The sequence below is a fragment of the Colossoma macropomum genome, unplaced genomic scaffold (genome assembly GCF_904425465.1).
Source record: "Colossoma macropomum unplaced genomic scaffold, Colossoma_macropomum, whole genome shotgun sequence".
Lineage (NCBI taxonomy): Eukaryota > Metazoa > Chordata > Actinopteri > Characiformes > Serrasalmidae > Colossoma > Colossoma macropomum.
Genome location: NW_023494805.1, coordinates 25788263 through 25801243, shown reverse-complemented (window position 1 = coordinate 25801243; position 12981 = coordinate 25788263).

Below are 12981 nucleotides of genomic sequence, written 5' to 3'. Positions count from 1 at the left end.
AAAACCAGAGGCAAGTTCAAGTGGAGAAAGCAAAAGAGTAATGCAAGTCACTCCAGAGAAAACATTAGCAAGACTATGTTAAATGTATGTATGATAGCTCATCTGCTGCTGCACAGTTTGTGTTGGTCATCCTCTAGTGCTTCATCAGTGGTCACAGGACGCTCCCCAAATGACACTGTTGACACTGGATATGTTTGGTTGGTGGACTATTCTCAGTTCAGCAGTGACACTGAGGTGTTTAATAACCCCAGCAGCACTGCTGTGTCTGATCCACACAGACCAGCGCAACACACACTAACACACCATCATCAGTGCTGAAAATGATCCACCACCCAAATAGTACCTGCTCTGTGAGGGTCCATGGGGGTCCTGACCTGAATAACAGGTAAAAGGGGGCTAACAAAGTATGCAGAGAAACAGATGGACAACAGTCTGTAATTATAGAACTACAAAGTGCACCTATATAGTAAGTGGAGCTGATAAAATGGACAATGAGCACAGAAACAAGGAGGTGGTCATAATGTTATGCCTGATCGATGTATATATAATATGATAAGTTATATATTATATAATACAGAATAAGCTAAGAGTGGAACACACAAAGCTCTAAAGAATCAGTTGGTCACTCTTGCATGTAGAAGACCACATCAGTAAAAACTTGGAATTTATTTTCTTGATACTGAGATGTCAGTGATGTCAGTGATGTCATGTCAAGTACACTGACATAGCCCATTGGCTAGTCATCGCAACCTATGATGTATGTGAACTTGCTTAAGTCTCCTGCCACTCAGATGTTTCTCTTGAGCAAAAGACCTCAGGTAACCTAATCTCACATGTGTCTCCTGAGTTTTAGTAGAGTCAATAAATAAAGTAAATTTAGTGGAGACCAATAAAGTCACACATTGTGCTCAGACGTTCATCTTTCTTCTGCAACTAAATCCTCACATCTTCTTTATCTTTCTAGTATCTAACGTCTTCTTGTTGCCTAATGCCACCTAAAGCTATTTCTCCTAAGGAATTTTCTGAGAATCACTATTACGTCTCCTAAGCTATCACAAAGCAACATCTGAGCAATAAAACTTTCCTCTGGATGCACACAGATGTTTGCATAAGCAATCAGAATGGAATTGACAAAATCACAATAGCTGTAGTCTACAGATATCAGATATTAGACCTTCCATATACATATGAGCAGAGTGTCTGAGTCTGAGATGAAGCTAGTACTAACAAAACTCGCACAGCGCAAAACCAGAATAGTCAGGTTGGTATATACAGCATTGCCTAATATCGAGAGTTGAGAAGCTTTAAAGTATTACTTCCAGATGGAAATACTTGGCAGCCTTTGTGTTTCCAGTACATGTAAGTCTGTGGATCCGCTTAAACCCAGGCTAATAGAAAGATGTCTCCACGTCATTTCACTTTAGAAAACTCAGCTTCAGAAAGTTGTTAGGTATGTTAGGTACTAAGCTTCTTCCTTCTGCAGTCAAATCATGGTCTTGCCATGGTCTCACTGCACCTGCCATACAAGTGAACCAGAGGACAGCAGCCCACGTGCCACTTCCACAGAACATACTGAAACAACAAACAGTGTGCTTACTTGGCACATTAAGGCCAAAGTTCCAGGCTGTACAGTATCAGTGCCTTTTCCCTGTTGTTTTCGAATAAGAGGTCAGTCGGTTGGTGGGATGACTCCTCTTCCTGCCCTCCGGCCAACTATCAACCCAACCTGTTTCCTGTGCCTCCAGGAAGAGGGGGAGACAGAGCAACTGCCTGTCCAAAGGTCACCTGGCAACTGCTTCCCTCCGAGAACTCATTGCCATAGAGACATACAGCCAAACAGTGATGCGTTTTTGGGAAAGGAGAGAGTAGAAGAACGAGAGTGAGAGGTTCCCTTAAAAATACATTTAAATTTCTCCAAAACCTATTGGGAAACCATGCACATGCAAATTAGGCCTTACATTTTTTGGTGTTGTTGAAGGAACCCTTTATCTCTCATTTTTACAATGCACCTGCAATGCACTCAACACACAGCATGCCCTATTTCAGTACAGTAATTAGCTATTAGCGCTGACCTGTTGCTCTCATTCTCTGTGCACTTCAATCACAGCCTGAACAAAAGCATGTTAGGAACATCAGAGCTTCAGGCTGCATTTAATACTTCCTTATCTTTTCAGAGACAGGCTTGTAGTAGGCTGTACAAGAAACATGAGAGTGATAAGACAGCTGAATTATAGAGGGCATTAAAGTAGCTATTTTCAAAGTGTGTTCGATTCAGTAATAGCACTTGAACTTTAAAGCTGCGCCTGCTTGCAACCAAATGGAAAAAACAAGAAGATAAGAAAATACATTATAACCCATCGGCTACTCTAAATGATGCAACAATGTTTACTGCAGTGCAGTTTTTAAGAGGAGAAATAAATGGCCATTCCAATGGATGACTCTGACACACACACACACACACACACATGCGTCATCTGCACACATTTTACACATTCACGCTCCCTATCTTGACCCATGCCAATTCTTTTGGTTGGGAGGGGGTGCTTTGTATGGAAACACTTTCTTTCCATAACACTAAAAGTTAGTGGGAAAATACATACCAACAACCAACAACACAGATTCCCTCCCACACATCCACCCACTCCACCATGAGATGCTAAGCTAGCTCAAGAGTTCAAAGCTCAAAGCAAACAGTGTCATGCTAAGATCAAGGAATGAGAACTTGATCCAAAGATACATATTGTAATCTCGCTTTTCAGATTGGCTTGGGTTCTGTTTTGACACATGTGCTGTGTAAGAGCTCTCTGTATTTCTCAGTAGACCTCAGGTCTCTAGATAAATGCAAGTTTATGTGTTTCAGATGAGGTTCAGTCCAGGTGCAGTCCAGCAGGTGCAGAGTTATGGACTGCTACTGTTCACATTCCTCTTTCCTCAGCTCCAAGCTGAGCTGAATCTTGAAAGTGTTTAACTTGTATTTATTTTTATAATGAATCAGTAGTAAAATTAATCATTTTATAATGAAGCAAGACGGTTGTTTTGGGTGAGTGTGACAAAGTTGTAGGTGCGACGAACCCTTTCACCACTGCGGACGAGTGGAGGGGTTGGGTGTAAAGGCTATAAAAAAAAAAGCATAATCCATAGCTGAGGCATTTGCTAAATATCGTTCAGAGCACACAAAGCTAACAACCACAAAGCCCTATCGATACTTTAATATGCTTACAATTTTTGCCATTTATACCTTCAGGTTTAATGAGCTGGTTGAGGTCCCACGTTCAGATACGGACAACCGCAGTCACTGTGTGCTTGGCTACTTTTTGTATTGAAGAACAAACTGCTCCCAATCCTTAAATCCACGTAACTGCCCCCTCCACATTTATCTCCAAAATGCATACAGCACTACTGCCAATGCAGGACTCAATAAATACTGAAAAACTTTGGTTGTTTGTGTTCGTGGCTCAGTGGGGAGCGACATTAAGCATGCCTCATGTACACAGTTATAGCTGTATGTGAAAGTTTGGACATCTCTCTGCTGATTTACTAAGTGAAAACAAGTTCACTCAACCTCTACATGGATTAGACTAGGGCTGTGAGATATGGCCAAAAACGTTATTATGATAAAAATGTTTCATATCACTTGATATCAATAATTATCATGATAAATGTCAAATCATTATTTCTTTCAAGTTTAAAGGCTGATTTTTGCTTTGTTGTTGAAAATACTAGATGGTTAATTGTAGTTTTAAACTATTCGTTATGGTCAAAACACAGCAAACACTTGCCAAACAGATGAATGTTTCACAAATCTGTCTTTGGATAGTGGGAGAAAGTTTCCCATGTTAGCTGTTTTACCAGCTGGTTAAAGCAGCACTCTCACACCCACAGCACAGCCGCAATTTATGTAATATTCATAATTTAAAAACAAAACAGATTACTTTTATCGAACTGCTGACAAGTGTTAGGCTATCTTGTTACAGGTGCTAAACTCAACAATGTCAGCTTAGTACAAGCAGTAAACATCAGCTGGTTTAGTACATCAATGATGGATCACACTGACTTTCTCCTATCACTCCCACCACATCCATGTCAGAGCACATCACAGTATTCAAACACAAGCTGACTGTTGACTGTTCGAGCGCTGTAACACACAGACCACTTTGGCTGTTGTTGTGTTAGATGTTAGGATAGAAGTGAGTTCGCTCTGGGCCAGTACAGTTACACTTTCTACTGTCAGAAATGCATTTAAGAAACGGGAGGAGAACTACTGAAGTCAAGACAAGATATGGAAGACTAAGAAAAGTCTCTAATAGAACTGGTTGCAGACTGGGCAAGTATGCAAGGCAAAAGTTTCACACTGCAAAACTACTTGCAGGAACTTTTGGCTAGCACAGGAAGAGTACAGCATAGGCCAATGCACCAAGATCATCTTCATGGACTACATCATCTATTAAATATCAACAAATCCTGGAAGCCAATATCCCACAGTCAATGAAAATCTGAAGCTGAAAGGAGGTTGCCTATTACAACAATACAATGATCCAAAACATACACCAAAATCAACCTTGAACTATGACAATAAACAAGGTATTAAGGTTTTGGAATGGCCCTCACTGTCCTCAGACTTGAATATTATTGACAATCTTTGGTTAGATGCCAGACATGCTGTGCATGCAAAACAACCTATGAATATTTCTGAACTAGACATGTTCTGCAAGGAAAAGTGTGGGGGGGAGGAGCAGAAAGAGTGTTTGGGGGCAGGAGTACTGATATATATATATATATATTTTTTTCCCAATATGTTAAATGCAGTGAATAAATAATTGCCCCTTAACATTTGCAGATACATGTTATATTTAAATTTGTTTCATGCAGTGGTGGTGTTAACTTTTTCACTTAGAAAATAACAAAACGTGTAATCTGATGAGATGTGTCCAAACTTTCACATTCAAATGTATAATTACTGGTTAAATTAGGATTTTGATAGGTCGACATCAAAAAATGGAATTTCAAATATGTCATATATGTCTAGTGCATGTCTTTTCATTTTGTCTATTTTTGGATATCATTTTTATTTAGACTTTAATATTGAAAGTATATTTGAGTTGTCATTTCGGGTGGGCCAATGATAAATGTGGGTGGACTCAAATGTAGCACCGCCACAATACAATTATGTATTATCACTATAAAGCATATTCCATCAATTCAGCAAAAAGTGCATCTTCAGGCAGATTTGTGAAAAAACCTACCTAATGTTTTAAACCTATCTATAAAATGACTTATTTTGCAAAACCTTTAGTACACACACTAACACTTATTCTTGGAAAAAGCATTTATTCACTAATTTTTACCTTATTACACAAAACAATAACTTGAAAAACATTATATCATGTTCTTAAAGCTGTATCTTCTTTGAAATCATTCATAAGAGAGGACTCTTCAAGTATTCTGCAGTTAACCACTCCTACATGACCACTGCTACACTGAGCAATTAGTCTTAAGTGCTGAAATTGCAAAATGGTGGTTCTTATTACGAAGACAAGCACAGGTCAATCAACAGGTCCTTGACGGGTCAAGCTGAAATATCTGACCTAAAGAATTGAAAGAGAAAAATCCAAAACCATCTTAAATAGAATAGTGCTCCCTTTGAAAAAAGGGCCTGTGGTGATTTAGCTCTTCTTCTCAAGCTAAATGCTAATTCAGCATTTCAAAATAAGGCATCAGCTTTCCTAATTTTTCCCCTTTTCTCTTCCTTTTTCACATGAGGAGATTACGACTCAAATCCAGCCCCCTCAAATTCATCTTTCATAAGAGACTATTCAACAGCTACGTTTGAGAGGGCCATTTCCATGACAACAGGACAAGATTAGGTTGTGAGGGGGGGGTAACTGCGATTGTGCAGGTCCTTGATTGGGAAAAGCACTTAAAGATTTGTGAGGAGAGAGTGCAGGGGGCGAGTGGCTCAGTGAGAAAATGGGTTGGCCCAAGGAACAAAGGAACACACGGGGGGAAAAAAGCAGAGCATGTGAAATTCATGGACAAATTTCAAAATACGAGCAGTGTGTGCAATTCAATTTTAAACCTTTTATCTGGTTCTGACTGGACGAGTTTGAAAGAGACTACTCATACAAAGCTGGACGAATACAATATTTTTTCCCTTGCGAGAAAGGTTTGAAAATTTCAGCAGCTTTCTGTTCCTTTCTGGCTTTTCACCTGAATTCTTTCATAGCATATTTAAGTTGCATGACTGAGGTTCATGAATAAGCTAATGAGTTCATACTCCTGTGGCCTCCTTGTTAACTACCCTTCCTGTTAGTGCTTCCATTCAACCAATGTGCAGGTTCCCGATGCAGAAATGTCACTGTCAATCACAAAAACACACGTGTGCACACACACACACACACACACACACACACACACACCCCTGCATGTGACCACAGACTTATGGGCTTATGAGTAGTGACAGACTTTTCACACCCAGTGAGCAAAGCAGAACATTTTCTGCACTTCAGTAATAAGAGTGTGAATGTATACATATTTCAGGTTAAATATGATTTTCAAATCTGAGGTCAAGATTCAATTTGATTTTCAAAATTTTAAAAATGTCTTGATTCTATAGAGTTCTGATTATATATTGCACAGGTTTGGTTCAGATAAATAAAAGTTCTCTAATATTTTATGAGATTTGTTTAGTCTGTCACATCAGGCCAATAACAATATACAGCCTCATACAATTATTATATAATTGCTTGATTATAATTGCAATAATTTGAGCTGAGCATAGTTTTGTGTCACAGTTTGTGGCTTTAACAATCATATGCTTCCACTGCAAAAATCAGAATGTGAATTGGATGCGATTTCATCTGTTGGGTTGATGCAAAAGCATGTACATATAAGAAAGCAGCAAAAACTAAATTTGTCCTCAGAGTGTGAACGAATAGCTCACCTACCAAATACTGCAGTGGCTCTTAATCCGGGTTCTGGACTGCCACTGCCCTGCAAGTAGTGTTTTCCCTGCTCTAACACACCTAGTTCACCTCAGGAAGGGCATATTAATTACTTAGTTAGTTGTATCAGGTGTGTCGGGAGCAGGAGAAACTCTAACACGTGTACTCTATGACCAGGATTAAGAGCAACTGAGATAGTACATTAAAAAACTAATGGATCACTCAAAGGGGACGGCATATCAGTGCTTTTACAATTGCTAGGTTGTAGTTGACAGCAGAATCTTGTTAAGCACGGTTAACATGTGAGCCAGCCACACAAAATTATGCTACTGTAGCACACCCTGGACCATTAATCTAAAGTGTGCACATCTCACACACATATCTCACACACTCACAAATCTCATACACTTATGCTTATCCAAAAAACAAAAGCGGTTCAAACTGTTTTGCAAGTCCATAAATCGACATTCCAAGATGTGTCTAAGCTACACAGACACAGTCTTGGGAAGAGCTGTGACCTCGACAGCGAGACAGACACAAGCTGGAGTCTCCCTATGGCGCCTACTGATGATGTTATTCCCTAGCAGGCCATGCAGCTGGGCTGAATAGATACGATGTACTGGATAAACCTTAAACTCAAGGGAAGACGAATGGGAGGGGAGTCAGGGTGTAAGGTTAGAGACAGCAGATTTACACTAAAATATAGTTAATGTCTGTCCTTACAAAACTAATGGAGCTAATCCGGTCCAGATTTACAGCATCTAAACAGCTCCTGCAACACTACTTTCTGAAGTGTTACCGTTCCTGCTTTGTGGGTGTGAAAACCCACAGCCACACTGGCCTTTGCGGATAAGATTGGACACCCTTGGCCTTCATTATATTGTTGCTGTCATAACAAAACACTGTATCTGAAAAACTTTATGGTTGGTTGTTGTTCATAATCAACCACTCTATCTCTGCATGTGGTTGCTCTGCTCTATATGTATATATATATATATATATGCACACATTATTTTTCATTGATTTTTTCATTGCATTTGTTTTTATTTGTGTCAATGTTCAACTTTTTTTAATCGCTTTTGAATTTTGGCACAAAATGTCACACTGTTTCAATTTGTGCCAGTGAAGGAAGGTCATGGTAACAAAGTCTTTGGCAGTCATTGCAGAATCCAGAACCACTATAGATGAAACCTTTTTCATCCAGTCTTACTGAAAGACATCATTTGAAACACCTATCTAAGTATTAGCACTACACATTCAGAGAGGACCGCTCTCTCAGTACGTACTGAAATCAAACAGCTTTTAAATCCATCTATTGAATTCAACATCACGAGAATAGCATGGCATCACTGAATGAGGATGTTTATCCCATCATTGTGCACCAGTACATTTCTGAGTGAGCTGAATAAGTGGTATGGTTCATAGCTGCACAGATTTATGATTAAGAGGCTCTGAGGTACTGGGAAAAAGCTAAACACTGTGAGAACGTGAACTAATCTCTTGAAATGTGGCTCAGCAAAAATAATGGCCCTCAGGGGCTGTTGTGCAAAAACACATGCAAGAATGCTCACTTTTAGCATGCACTGTATTAGCCTACCAGTCTTTACAGAACATACTCAAATGTAAAACTCACAATCTAATGAACTAACAAACACATCAATATGCACATTATTCAAGCAAATGTGAGGTCTCATACAATAAAACTTATTAGCGGGAAGGTATTATCGGCTAGTCAGTGTGCCACTCATATCCAACAGATGCAACATGCACTTTTCCCATGAAATGTGCCTCTTGATCGCAAAATTGTAATGCTGTCTCTCTGCCAAATAAAACAAAGGGATTTACGGTGGAATCCCCTTAAGAGGTGTAAAAGCATGTCGGCTCTTTTCGGAGATGCTATTACATTCAAAATCCGGATACTGCTGCAAGCCTTTGTCCCAAAGAGCTGTTACATCATAAGGAGAGGCACCATGATGGCATGCAGGGACATGGCCTTTGTTTCGTCTAAGTGTGGGTTTCTGGCTAATGCCTACCAAGCTAAAGCTAAACAGCCATTACTTTACTGCTCTGCCTCTAATTACTGTTTACCTGCTAGGCGGTGCGTTCAATATAAAATGATACAGTGTACGCTATATGTCTGCTTCTAATTAGTGAATTCAGCTACTTCAAGATGAACCAATTGAGCACTCAATGCATTTAATGGCCTACAGCTTGCATAGTAGAAACACAGGGGCTGTGGAGCAGTCTAACTGCATTGTGTAGAGGGATGGAGCTTCATCCTGACTTCACTATTGCTCTTGTCGCTGACTGCAATCAAATCCTCACAGTAATGTTCCAACATCTGGTGTAAAGCCTTCCCAGAAGAGCAGAGACTGTTAGTGCAACAAAAGAGGATGAACTCCCTATTAATACCCTTAATTTCAGAAGAAATGTTGGATGAATGGGTGTCTACACACTTTCGGACATATTTGGTGTAAAAATTCTGGTCAAGTCCAGAACCTTGATATCGATCTTATTGGAATCTGATAAGAAATATTAGCCTAGATTAGATACTAAAACTGTCTGACAACCAGTGAAGTCTCTAAAACGTCTCTGGCATTTCATTCACATTTCCTTATACCATGAAACAGCAGACAGGCATGCAGGCATAGATCAAACATTCGCAAGCATTCCAGAGCTGGGCCTTCCATTTAGTCAATTCTATAGAGACGGTCGCGTCAGATTGGAGCTCCACTGCGTTCTCCCTTATCTCCACAGAACAGATGCACCAGCTTCATGTTAATTCCCGCCTGCACAGGACAAGCAGCGCATCGTCATACGTCAGGTCTGATTTCACAGCCCAGCCGTCAGCCAAAGCCTCTTAAGGCGCGGAAATGAACCCGCAACGGTGGATGTGCTTAAATAACCACCATCATTTATTTTGAGGAAGATGAACAGAGTTTAATTTCATAATATCTCTGCAGGCATATTTCATGAAAGTTGTGGTAAATCTGAAGAAAGGCTAGTTTTAAGTTTGGCAGTAGTTGGGAATGATGGACCCAGGTTGCATCATATGATGTACAAGGCCAGGATGACACAGATAGTTCAAAGGACTATTCATATTATTCATTAAATAGCAAAGTTTATAACTTGAATGTCAAGCAACAAGCAAGTTGCGATGCTCTCCTCCAAACATTTTCAACTACTGAGTGCTCAGCAGCCAGGTTTCTATAGATGCAGCAACTGGCTTATTGTACTTTAGAGGATGCATGAGTACCACCTAGAGTGGAGGGGCTTTTGTGCAACAGGAAAGAGACCTATAGAAATAAGAAGCCTTATACTAATATTGGGAGAAAATTCAGGGAGAAATTTTTAAGACTTTGTAATGGTAGACTTTGTACTGTCAAGGCAAAGCTGGCTAAACTATTGCAGTGTGTTAGCTGGAACTTGGCTTGGCAATATTACTACACAGTATACTGTGAAAATATCAGTACATATCATATTTTTCCATTTTAACCACCCTTACCTGGGTTGTCAGAACATCTAAAAATTAAGATATATTTTTTTAAACATACATTAAGCTTGGCAGTTTCCCCTAATTCTGGTGGGTAATACTTTAACACATTTTAATCAGTTTTCTTAAACATCCTAATGCAAAGTAAAAATATAGAAAATATTTTTCCAGTTATGAAGCATGTTTTAGCACTGCCTGGTATCACAAAAGAGGATCTAGACCAAGGATACATGATCACTTGAAAAGAGTTCAAAATGCTATGCATGTAGCCTTCTGTCTGTGTGTGTTTACGTTTCATTACTAAACTAAGAATCAAATCATTGCTAATATGTATCCAAATGCATAACGTACTGAATCTCTTAGCTCTTTTGGGGCAAGGTCTCAGCAACCCCCCATTTTTGTTACTGTTGTTAATTAGCGATATATCAAAGATTACAGTACGTTAAAATCACATTTAGCTTATTTACTGCCGATTCCTAACAATGACAGCTGGTCAGTCAGTCAGTCAGCACCTGGAATGGAGCTCTTAAAACGGTCAGCACTATAGGCTGGGGCAGACAGACAGAGAGGCAGAAGTTACTGTTTAATCCTTAAGCAGCCCAGCACATTCATAAAATCTCTACAGGCTGTATGAAATGTTTAGGCGCTTGCTGTAGCCTCCACAGCTTACTGTACTACTGCAGAACCATATTCTCCTCATGCTTTAATGAACTTCCTAACCTTGAATTTTCCTGTGGAAAGTCCAGCAGCTCTTCTCTGTAGTGCCGCTGCTGTGTCGCGCGCAGATCAAACTGAATAAACGGTCCTCAAACCGCCGAAACGGAGATCTGTAAGAGCTGTAAAACAGGATAACAGTTTAGCTCACATAGCTAGCCGTAACAGACAACGACACTGGAAATAAGTGAAGGACCACGTTATCCTAACATTTCTAGACATTTCTGCTCTACCGTTGAACGACCTGATAGCAGCGTGACTTACCTGTAAACCTTCGACTGGCGGTAACGTTAGCCGTTTAGGCTAACTTAGCTAAGGAGCTTTGAATTCCGGGGACGTTAGCTAGCTAGTTAGCTTGCTAACTAACGGTAAAAAACTGGGATAAATAGTTAGCTGAGCAGGCTGCGATTGGTAAAAAATAAAAATTCGCATTTCCGTACTGATTACAAGAGGTAAGCTCATCAGAAACAAAAAGGAAATACTTTATTGTGTAAAGGAAACGTCAGGGAGCTAACGATGTTTGGTCACGACAACACAAAAGTGCCTAGCTAACTAGGTTAAATTAGCTTTCCTTTCACTTAGCTAGTTAGCTAACTAACTTAATTAACCTACTTCTAGCCGGGGTGATGCAAGAGGGACGCGATCGCCTGGTCCAGAAAAAAAATAAATAAATAAAACCTTCTAAATCAGCCACCACTGTCCATCCCTTTGTATTTACGTCGTTTTGTCATATCACCTAAGAATATTTATTGTTGAAATTTTGTAGTTTATATTCATAGACAGTAGCATTTGTCACAAAATGGGTTTTAATCTAACGGGCTTTCATATAGACTCATAGGGCTTTTTTGTGCTAAAAAAGGGGAAAAAGAAAAAGTAAGTATGACTACTTAACTTACACCCTACCTCACCACCGCTCCTTTTGAATATTTCTCACAGTGTGAACACTCAGTATGGCTTTTTTCTCAGAACTATGAAAACTTCTGTTTAATGCCTCATTGATGTCTTGTTTATTCCAGATAAATCAAGCTAGGAGCCATTTAGCTATCTGCCCCTGGATAAATCCAGCTGAGGCAGAAGCTTTACTTACAGGGAGCTTTGATTACAGTACACATAGGCCTGCTAACCATACAGCTACACAGGCCCATAAATAGATTTAAACATATAGGTTACTATGCATAGTAACAGTGATAACAAAGCATGTTCTCTTCACAGTGCATGTCATATATTTATATATTTATTTATTTCAAATTTAGTCCATGGAGCATTATTTTTGACAGTATTCAATTACATGAATTGAAGTAAACAGGAAGCACTGCTGAGTAATGCCATCAGTACTTGCTTTCTGAAGACAGTTTGAAATAATAAGTGGAAAATACTTTTACAGGACATGTAGAGAATGCCTATTAAATTCTCCTCATCATCATCTCTCCTAGTGTTATGATCAGGCTGCTTGCTCATCTAATGACACTCAGTCTGTGGTGCCCTTGGATCTGAAACACCAGGCTGTTTTAGATGAGACAGTGTATCTTTTGTTGTGAATGTTGTGTTGAAACAGAGGACCAAGCCTGAAGCACAGAAGGATCCAGAACATTAGCTTAGTGAAAGGGTGCTCTTGTGTAGTGAAATAGCACTGATGAGCCCATGGATTGCAGAGAATTATAGCTATATTTAGTCTCTCTGTTTGATGTAACAAACAATATCTTCCTTGTTTCATAAAGCCATGGAAAACGTTCAGAGAAATGTATTTTTTTCATTACATTTTTATTACTATAGCCTTCTTTGTTGTTGTCTGTTGTGAAATTTTCATGTAGCTCATTGGCAGTTGTGTTGTTT